Source organism: Zootoca vivipara, chromosome 4 (assembly GCF_963506605.1).
Source record: "Zootoca vivipara chromosome 4, rZooViv1.1, whole genome shotgun sequence".
Classification (NCBI taxonomy): domain Eukaryota; kingdom Metazoa; phylum Chordata; class Lepidosauria; order Squamata; family Lacertidae; genus Zootoca; species Zootoca vivipara.
The window spans coordinates 98,291,474-98,301,379 of NC_083279.1; the positions used below are offsets into that span (position 1 = coordinate 98,291,474).

Sequence of the window (9,906 nt, forward strand, 5' to 3'; positions counted from 1 at the left end):
AAGAAATAATAATAATAATAATAATTTATTATTTATACCCTGCCCATCTGGCTGGGTTTCCCCGGACATTCTGGGCGGCTTCCAACAGAAAAATAAAATAAAATAATCTATTAAACATTAAAAGGCCCTCTGCCTGGTTCCCTCCACACCTGCCCGCCTCCTGTCCCCCACAAACAAGCATGGGGGAGAGGACAGAACCCTGAGGCGCCCCGCCTCCTGTCCCCCACAAACAAGCATGGGGGAGAGGACAGAACCCTGAGGCACCCCACAAGTGAGAGCCCAGGGGCCGTGTTCAGAAAGTGGTGGTGAGGGATGAGTGTTCAGACCTCTGGGCTCTCACTTGTGGGGTGCCTCAGGGTTCTGTCCTCTCCCCCATGCTTTTTAACATCTACATGCAGCCGCTGGGAGAGATCATCAGAGGGTTTGGGCTGGGTGTTCCATCAGTATGCGGATGATACCCAGCTCTACCTCTCTTTCAAATCAGAACCAGTGGTGAAGGTCCTGTGTGAGTGCCTGGAGGCAGTTGGAGGATGGATGGCAGATAACAGATTGAGGTTGAATCCTGACAAGACAGAAGTACTGTTTGTGGGGGACAGGAGGCGGGCAGGTGTGGACTTCCTGGTCCTGAATGGGGTAACTGTGCCCCTGAAGGACCAGGTGTGCAGCCTGGGAGTCATTTTGGACTCACAGCTGTCCATGGATGCGCAGGTCAATTCTGTGTCCAGGGCAGCTGTCTAAACGGCCTCAGTCCAGTATACCTGAAGGAGCGTCTCCACCCCCTGAGGTCCAGTACCGAGGGCCTTCTGGCAGTTCCCTCGTTGCGAGAAGCCAAGTTTTTTTTTGCTTCAACAATATTTCATTATGTTCCTATCATTTTATGTAACTGTATTTTGTATAAATTATAAAAATTATAAATAAAACATGTTCTATTTACCGGTAGGAGGGGGGCATGGCTCTTGCCAGTATTGTTGTTCGGGGCGGCTTTTGTTAGGGGGTAAGTACCTCAGTTTTTTTATTGATTTTTACTTATTGGGGGGCTGCTGCCCCTCCTGGCTACACCCATGAGCTATTCAGATAAAGAGCAGGTAAAAAGGAGGTAGGTTTCATTTTCATTTATTTCCTGAAGACCAACATTACCGTACATCACATGTAGTGCCAAGAAGAACATTCAGGGAGTAAAAGGGAGTGGTGTCCATCTTTCTGAACATCTCTCCCCCCCCCCCTCCAATGTCATACTTTCAGTCTTTCACAAACAAACAGCAGCTGCTGAATTACAGGTGAAACTGTAAGCCTAGCCACTCAAATGCACATAGTTTTTCAGTGCAACATCAGCTACACTGGCTGTACCCCTATCCAACTTGAATAGCAAGTCATGCTAATGCAGGTACAAAGTGCCTGGGACAAATGCTGAAGGTTGCTCCCCTTGCAAACACACTGTCCTGTTTCTGCTAAGGTCTATCCAAGCAACTCTCCCCCTCCCTTTGAAGGAGGTCTGTCCAATGCTCAGACTAGGCCTGGGTGAAATATCTATATATCGCCCAGGACCAGTATGAGGAGCAGACCGTGATATTGGCTTCATTCATCTGTGTATCACTGGTGAAACCACTACAGCTCCTGAATCCCTCCACTAGCAGCGTCCACGGGGGTGGGGGTGGGGAGTTAAGAGTTCTTTCCTCCAGTGGGCGCTGCTAGCAGAGGGACTCTGGAGCGGTGGCAGTTTCACCAGCAATATACTGCTGAATGAAAATCCATTCCACTCTGCCTTCATAGGACACAGAGGAAGAAAGGTGCTGAAACAGCTTGTTCCTCCCTCTGCATCTTTAAACTGCTTGATTAAGGAATGTACAGCTGCCCTTGCCTCAGTCGAGCTATTATAGGAGCCCCCAGCCTGGCTCTGGCTCCCACAAGCTGGCAGTGAAGTGGGGGCTCTGTGAATCTGCTCAGTTGAAGGAAGTGGGGTGGCCACTCCCCACAGCGAGCAGTTAAAGGAGCCCCAATGCTCCATCCACTCATATGTGAGCGGTGAGAGCACTGGAGTTATCTCAGCCGGGAAGGGGCTGATCCCCAGCTGAGCGGCACAAACAAGCTGCACTGTCTGAGCCTGCAAGCGCCTGGGCGAAACCACCTCAGCTCTTGAGGTGAAGCTGGGGCAGTTTCACCCGGTGTCTTGCGGGCAGAGGCAAATGTATCTTAACTCAGACCCACAACTCATGGGGCGGGAAGAAGCCCCATGAGTCTTTGTGGCATGCGTGAACTAAATAATTACATAAGGCACTGAGGAGTCTGCCCTGGTCAGCTTGCCACAAAGACTCCTGGGACTTCTCATCACACACCCAGTTTAACTAGATTTACCTGTTAACATTCCAGACCTTGACACCAATTCCTACAGTTCTCAGAGCACTCTGACTGGCACAGGTGCAAACCCTCACTGACCACCATATACAGGTGATAACCGATTTACATGGGTGCAATCAGTGCACAACCATGCACACACTCATTGTGGCAACCTTAAGTGACTGGAAAAGGGGGCGAAATGGACTTACGGTATGTGCGCTCCACCACTTGGCACGATGACACAGAAAATAACCCCGGCACAAATTGGGGGTTGTGTGTACTGCTTTTCAGTCAGCTTACAATTTAAAATATGGAAACAAAAAAAAACACAAAACAAAACAATATAACAGCAAAATGTTCTCATGCCATTTGTGATATCCACAGGACCTGGGCTTCTCTTCATTTACCTTCAGCTCAAATCAACCAGCTCTTCCGGGAGCCTCAGGGAAGATGATAATGATGATTTAGATTTATTACCTGACTTTCACCATAAGGTCCCATGGCAGGTTACATGACAATATTAAAATCAATTTGCAATTTAGAAAATGGAGTGGGTCTTTAAAACATACACCTCAGATGTCAAAGGGCAGGGCAAAAGTTGGGAAATTGGCTACCACAACACTTTGGACAGTACAGTTAACTATTTCTGTGAAGGAAATAATGTCACATATTCACTGTTCCCAAAAGGTCAAGCATTGCACCGATGCTCTGAGATGACAAATGCTGCTCCTGTATTCTGGCATTGGGTGACCTCATTTCTGACTTGAGATTCTCCAAGGCCACATCTCACTCAGGAATGTGGCAATATTTAATCATGGTAGCAGCAGCAGCAGCAGCCTTCATGATCTCAAGATGAACTCTTAGATGGAAGAATGGCATGCCATATGATTTAAATTTGCATTGCATTTCTGAAGCAAGCAGTTGGAATGATGAAATCAAAGAGTCCTCACTATAAAGGTCATGCTTGATGAGACTGATTGATTTTTTTTGGATAAAACTATGCTGAGATGGAAGGCTTTCATTTGCTTTTGATTTAAGGAATTACAATCAGATTTACCTGAGTTAATTGGGCCCTTTGGCACTGGGTAGGCTATAAAATGTAACCTAAAAAAGTAATCACACCACCCATGGATCATAAAGCATGATACAAAAAAAAAGGAAGAATTGAGACAATGGAGACCCAATGACATGAATGGTTACAGTGCAAGCCTCGCCATGTCTATTCAGGAAGTCCCCGTTAAGTAGAATAAGTCACATCCATTAATTTCAATGGGTATACTATGAGAATGAATAACGCTGGCAACAAGCTAAATGTTTGGAACCACTGAGGTCATCATGCTTAGAAGTAAACCCCTTTTTCTGAGTACCTCAACTTCCACCTTCGACCACACATCAAATCCCCCTCCACACACTCAAATTTGTGTTCAGCCAGGGGAGGGCCAGGGATGACATCCAATTCTCAAGTGGCAGGAGGAATAGAATGTTTCTGGAGTTGGCTCTGTCAAGGATGGAAAAAGTGCCAAAAGTTCTTAGGCACCAACACAGAATTTTCCTGGTCTTGGAATTTTTCCAGCTCTGGATTGAGCAATCACCCTCCCCCACGCCTGGCATTTACAACAAACAGAACAAGCACAACTGCTCCTTCATTTACTCCTCTGCTTTATGAGGCAGAGTTCAAACAGCAATACTTCCAGTTTAGAAAATTTTCCAGGAAACCTTCCTCTCCTGGAAGCCACTATTGTTTCCCTAGCTAGCCCCTTGGCTTCAAAAAGGTTTCAACATCTGGATTCTACTAACCCACTTCTGAGATCACTTCAGTGAACAACAATGACCTTCTGCTTTCTGCTACTGGATCTCTCCACCTCTTTATTGCTACCGGTATTTACTCCTTTTCTGTTAGGTGGATCTGTAGCTAGTTGACTGAACGCAAAGAGTGCTCTCCAATGATTCTTCGTCATCCTGAAAAAAATAGTAAGTGGATTGCCGCAGAGTTGTTGTTCAATGTCTTTATAAACATTGTTCATCAAATTTACAAATGACACCATACTGGGAGGGGCAGCTAATGCAACAGAAGGGCAGAATCAGGATTCAATAAGACATTAACAGCTTGGAGAACTGGGCCCAAACTAATCAAGTGAATTTCAGTAGGGACAAATGTAAGGTTCTGCACTTAGGCAGGAAGAACCAGCTGCACAAATATAAGATGGGGGGCACCTGGCATGCCAGTAGTACATGCGTAAAGGATCTAGGGGTTAACCCAAGTCAACAGTGTGATGCAGCAGAAAAAAGCTAAGGCTATTCTAGGCTGCATCAACAGAAATACCGTACCGGTATAGTATCCAGATCAAGGGAAGCAATAATACCACTCTATCAGGCAACGGGAATACTGTGTACAGTTCTGGACAACACACTTTAAGAAGAATGTTGATAAGCTACGACGTGTGCAGAGGAGGGCAACCAAGATGATCAAGGGTCTGGAGACTAAGCCTTATGAGGAACTGTTGAAGGAGCTGGGTATGTTTGGCCTGGAGAAGAGGAAACTGAGACACAATAACTATGGTATCTTCAAATATCTAAAGGGCTGTCACATGTTCCAGCTTGTTAACATCCTTCTTAAATTGTGGTGCCCAGAACTGGACACAGTATTTCATACGTTAGTCTTAAAGCTGAAACAGGGTTTTTAGAGCATACACGCTTCAGTTTATGAACAGACTTCCGGAACCAATTGTGTTCATAAACCGAGGTACCACTGTAGTCAGATACTGCTTGCTGTTCTAGCCACCCTTCTGAGGGGTACAGATAGCTTTTGGGGAAGGTTTCAGCAGGATCAAACAATAGAAAGGACTGCTGCTTCTGCTATCAGTTTTCATTATTTCTCTGTACCCACCATTTTAAAGTATTGTTAAGTCTTGCATTTGTATAGTGCAAGAGTTGACTGTTTGCTGGGCTCATTTAAAGTTAGGTTCTACACAAAGTGGATTATTGGGCAGGTATACACAAGCCTGTTTGCAGCTGGTCTGTTTCCAGGAAGTTTTGAGATTCATCTTATTATCTTGGAATTTGGAAGCATTAATTAGCTGGTTGGCTCATCAGCCAGCCCTCAGTAGTTTCCCAAACTGTTTAGATTTAGTTGCACATTGTGTATATGTTTAGTTTATCTCATAATTACTACGTACATAGATTCTAGTGCTTTTGCACACATCTAGTCTGAAACAATTGTTGCTCACTCTTGAGCCTCTCCTCTTTGTGTTTCTATTCTTTTCCACACCCACCTTTTTGACTATCTATCTTGTCCTTCGTGGCTTCTTGTCCTTCTTTTATTATTTGTATATACATTTTGGGGTTAGACCCTCATAAGGTGACCCTCATATCATATTACTATATAACTACAACATTGTACGAAAACATGCTTGGAACTCCCTCTTGGAAAAAGTATGGAGGGCCACCTCTCGCCATTCAAATTTATTCCCAAAAGTACAGGGCAATCCTCATACCCTTGTATTCAGCTAAAATACGGTACATAAAGAGAAGGGAGGGGAGTGAGAGGGGCCCTCCCTCTGCCTCTTCTCATAGATTACCCTTGAGAGAATGCAGCCCCCCACAGAAAGATGGTTGCCCCCCCGCCCCCCGCTTTAGCACCACCTATCCTATGCAATGCAGCCAGGGACATGGAGTGACTTGCAAGTGAGCATGCTGTAAAATTTTAAAGTATCTGGTTAGTTTGGGCCCAATTTTATAATCTTGTTGTGGTAATTTTGAATTCCATCTTCTACAGCATTAGCTACCCTTCCCAGTTCAATGTCAATTTGCAAATTTGATGAGCATCCCCTCAATTCCTTCATCCAAGACATTTATAAAGATGTTGAACAATAATACACTCAGGTCAGAACCCTGCGGCACCCCACTTGTCACTTTTTTCCAGGATGACGAGGAACCATTACTGAGCAATCTTTGGGTTCAGTCAGTCAACCAGCTACAAATTCACCTAACAGTTACCTAGTTCAAGACAAATTTTGCCAGCTTTCTCGCAAGAATATCATAGGGGGCTTTGTCAAAAGTCTTACTGAAATCAAGATACACCATGTCCACAGCATTTCCCTCATTTTCCAAGGTTGTAACTTTATTTTTTTTAAAAAGCAATGAGATTTGCCTGGCATGACTTGTTTTCGAGAAACCCATGCTGGGTCTTAGTAATCACAGCATCCTTTTCTAAGTGCTCACAGACCAACTGTTGAATTATCTGTTCTAGGACCTTTCCTAGTATAGATGTCAAACTCACTGGTCAGTGGTTACCTGGGTCTTCATTTCCCCCCTTTTTGAAGATGGGGACATTTCCTTGCCTCCAGTCTGCCTGGGACCTCACCTGTTCTCAGAGAATTCTCAAAAATTATAGACAGAGGCTCTGAGATTATGTTTTCAAGTTTTCACCATACATATACTGAAAACAGTTGCTGGCCAGGATGTTGTTGTTGTTACTATTATTTTATTTATATCCTGTCTTTTCCCTGTATATGACAATCCATAATAAGCTATCAGTAACTAGTTTTTCGAGTCTGTACTTAGTAATTAAAATACAATTAAAACGACCTAACCATAGGCAACTAATTGCAACTGCATAGTGAAAAAACTGGTCCATGGGGTCACGAAGAGTCGGACACGACTAAACAACAACAAGTGAAAAAACTCTTAGAAATGCCGTACTTGTTTTCCCATCTCAAAGAGATGGTGAATAGCTGAGCTGACTCATTATTTGCAAACCACCTTTCAATTTAACAACACTGACAGGGCAGCCATAAAATACAAACACAGGGCAAAATAATAAAAAAGGAGAAAAGACTAAACACAGCGCAAAAAATACAATTCCACAGGAGTGACAAGTATCACTGTTATTGTTCAGTGAAGTGTTGCAAAAACAAAACAAAACAAAAACAATTTAAAACCCGGGCAGACTTCTCTGGACACCCCCACAAAAAAGGCCCTATCAATAGCTGCCACTTGCCATACATCAAACCTGCTACCAATCTGGAGGGGAGATAACCCGCCCCACTATGCTTGATTTGGACTTCACCCAAAAGGCCCCTCCCTCCCCTGGCAAAGCAGAACTAAAAATAATTTGACCAACCACACCCAGCCATCTCCCTCACACAGATCCTGGCGGGGCACTTTTAAAAAGTTACCATTGGTTTCCCGCTCTTCCTCCAAGGAACTGAGAGCAGTGTATGTTGCTCTTTTCTATCCACACCGCTCTGTGTTGGGCTGCGAGCAACCGGTTCCATGGCTTAGGGGAGATCTGAGCCTTGGGTTGCTGAGTCAGTATTCTGACCATGACACCAGATGGGGGACAGACATGCCGGTTCCAATTCAGGATGCAAACCACCACACAAACCTGGGGCAGTCACCCTTACATCTTCAGTGTGGCTGTAGTGGATAACTACAGTACTGTATATGCCAGGCACCCCCAAACTTCAGCCCTCCAGATGTTTTGGACTACCATTCCCATCTTCCCCGACTACTGGTCCTGTTAGCTAGGGATCATGGGAGTTGTAGGCCAAAACAACTGGAGGGCCGCAGTTTGGGGATATCTGGTATATGCAAATGGCTAGCAAAGCAGATCCTTCCCTGTACAGAGCATTTATGAACATTGAAGATGAACTGCTATTGTTACTAGTATTATTAAGTGCAAGATACCCCGGTAGGTGGCATTGCTCAAGGTGGGAACTCCCCAAATGAAGTGCCACCAAAATATTCAATTCATCTGAAATGCCAAATTGTAAAGCGTGTGGCTCTTCTGTTGTTGAGAACTGGCAGGGGGAGTGCAGTTGGATAAGCGAGTACATATTTGTATTCTGGCTGAGTTCATCTTTTAAAACTTTTTCTGAATTAATTCTCCAATGCTCGTGACTTGCAAAGGGGTAGGGGTGGGAAGTAAAGGTCTTCTATATTTTTAAAGACAAAAACATAAATGCTTACTTTTCTATTTTTAAAATAAAGTAGCTGCAGAAGTTAAGATTAAGGCCATTTCTCACTTGGCCAATTTTGGGTCAGCCGTGTGTGTGTGTGTGTGTGTGTGTGTGTATCCTTCTCTCAGCCAAAGCTACCTTGCAGGGCTGTCCAGAGTGCCAAATGGAAGCAAAACTTAAGCCCAGGCTCACAAAGGGAGGAAGAAATACGTACCGAAGAAAAGAGCAATAAACCTCAAAACAGATCTAAAGAGGAGAAGCAGCAATATAGCAACTCCTAGCCCGTGTGGCAAAGTGGTACGGCTGCTGGATGAAGACCCCAGCTCTAAATCCCCACTCTTGTTGTGAATTTCATAGCTAGCGGTTAAGAGTATTGGCCCAGGGCCTGGGAGAGACCCAGGTTCAAATCCCCACTTGGTCATGAAGCTCACGAGGTGTGACCTTGGGAGCCACTCACTGCCTCTCTCGGCCTAAGCTACCTCGCAGGGTTGTTTGGGGGACTAAATGAGGAAGGGGGCAGCTCCTTGGGAAGGAAAATGCCGGGATATAATTGGAATAAACAGAGAAAACACAGAAACACCGGCTTGTATTTCACAACTTGCCTAGTATCCACAGGTGGGAGGCAAGTGAAACAAACCATTAAAAATTGTTTTTACTAAGAGGCCAGTTGGGAGAGGGGCTTCCTCACCCCCCTCCTCCTCCTAGTCAAGGCGAACTCGGGGCCGCTCACTTTCCCCAGGCTTATTGAGAGAGCAGGCGGAGGAAGCGGAACTACCCGCCACTTGACACGGGGGGGGGGAAGCGCCTCATTCGCCCTCCCGCTTTTGGGCGCCTTCTAAAAACATTTTTTCTAACCCCTTCGGACGACCCTGTCCAGATCTTAACGAGTTTTAAAATGAAATGGGGGGGGGGGAGCGGACTGGTTTTACAGCCTAGCGTTAACTTTTCTTAAATCGGTAGTAACACTTTGGGGGCTTGTTTGTTTGTTTCCCTTGTTCTCTCGCTTTGAGGTCGTCGTGTGTGTCCCCCTTTTCTTCCACGAAATCTACTTTCTTGAGGTAAATTTAACGACATGAAACGAAAACGAACCTGCCCCTCCCCCCCGCGGCTCCCAGAGAGGATTTCCCCCCCCTTTTAAATTTAAATTTTACACACGGGGAAGGAAGGTACAGGAGAGGCTCGTTCCCTTTCCAGGAGTTGGGGAGCGCCCTTCCCCCCCCCAAAAAAAACAACAACACCCCACGAAGAGCGAGGAGGGGAGGGCTGCCTTCCTGAGGTAAAAAAATCTTCCCGCCCGCCCGCTTGCCTACCTCCCTTGGGGCCTCCTCTCCGCCGTCCTCCTCGCGAGCCTCCGGATCCAAGCGGCTAGGCCTCCGTCGCCCCCGCGGCCCAAGGGACAGGAGAGCCGCCGCCGGCACCGCGAGGGTTAAAAAGTTTCGAACAAAATAGAAAAATAAAAAGCCCGAGAAGCCAGAAGCAGCGGCCGAGGCCTCGTAGCCCAGAAGCGGAGGACGGCGCCTGAAGAGAACTACGTTTCCCGGCGGGCCCCGCGCGCGTGCGCCGCCGCCGCCTGGCTTAGGGGAGCGAGGAGGGGCTTAGTTTCCCGGCGGGC

General features: G+C 46.0%; 1 protein-coding gene across 1 annotated transcript in view; it reads right to left on the bottom strand.

Annotated features, from left to right (window-relative positions):
• NUMA1 (nuclear mitotic apparatus protein 1) overlaps positions 1-9,848 on the bottom strand; it is a 77,512-nt gene extending 67,664 nt beyond the window's left edge. Inside the window, exon 1 of the mRNA XM_060273971.1 lies at positions 9,605-9,848. The gene's annotated coding sequence lies outside the window, so the exon portion shown is untranslated. The remainder of the gene's footprint in view (positions 1-9,604) is intronic.
• Positions 9,849-9,906: the final 58 nt, after the last annotated feature.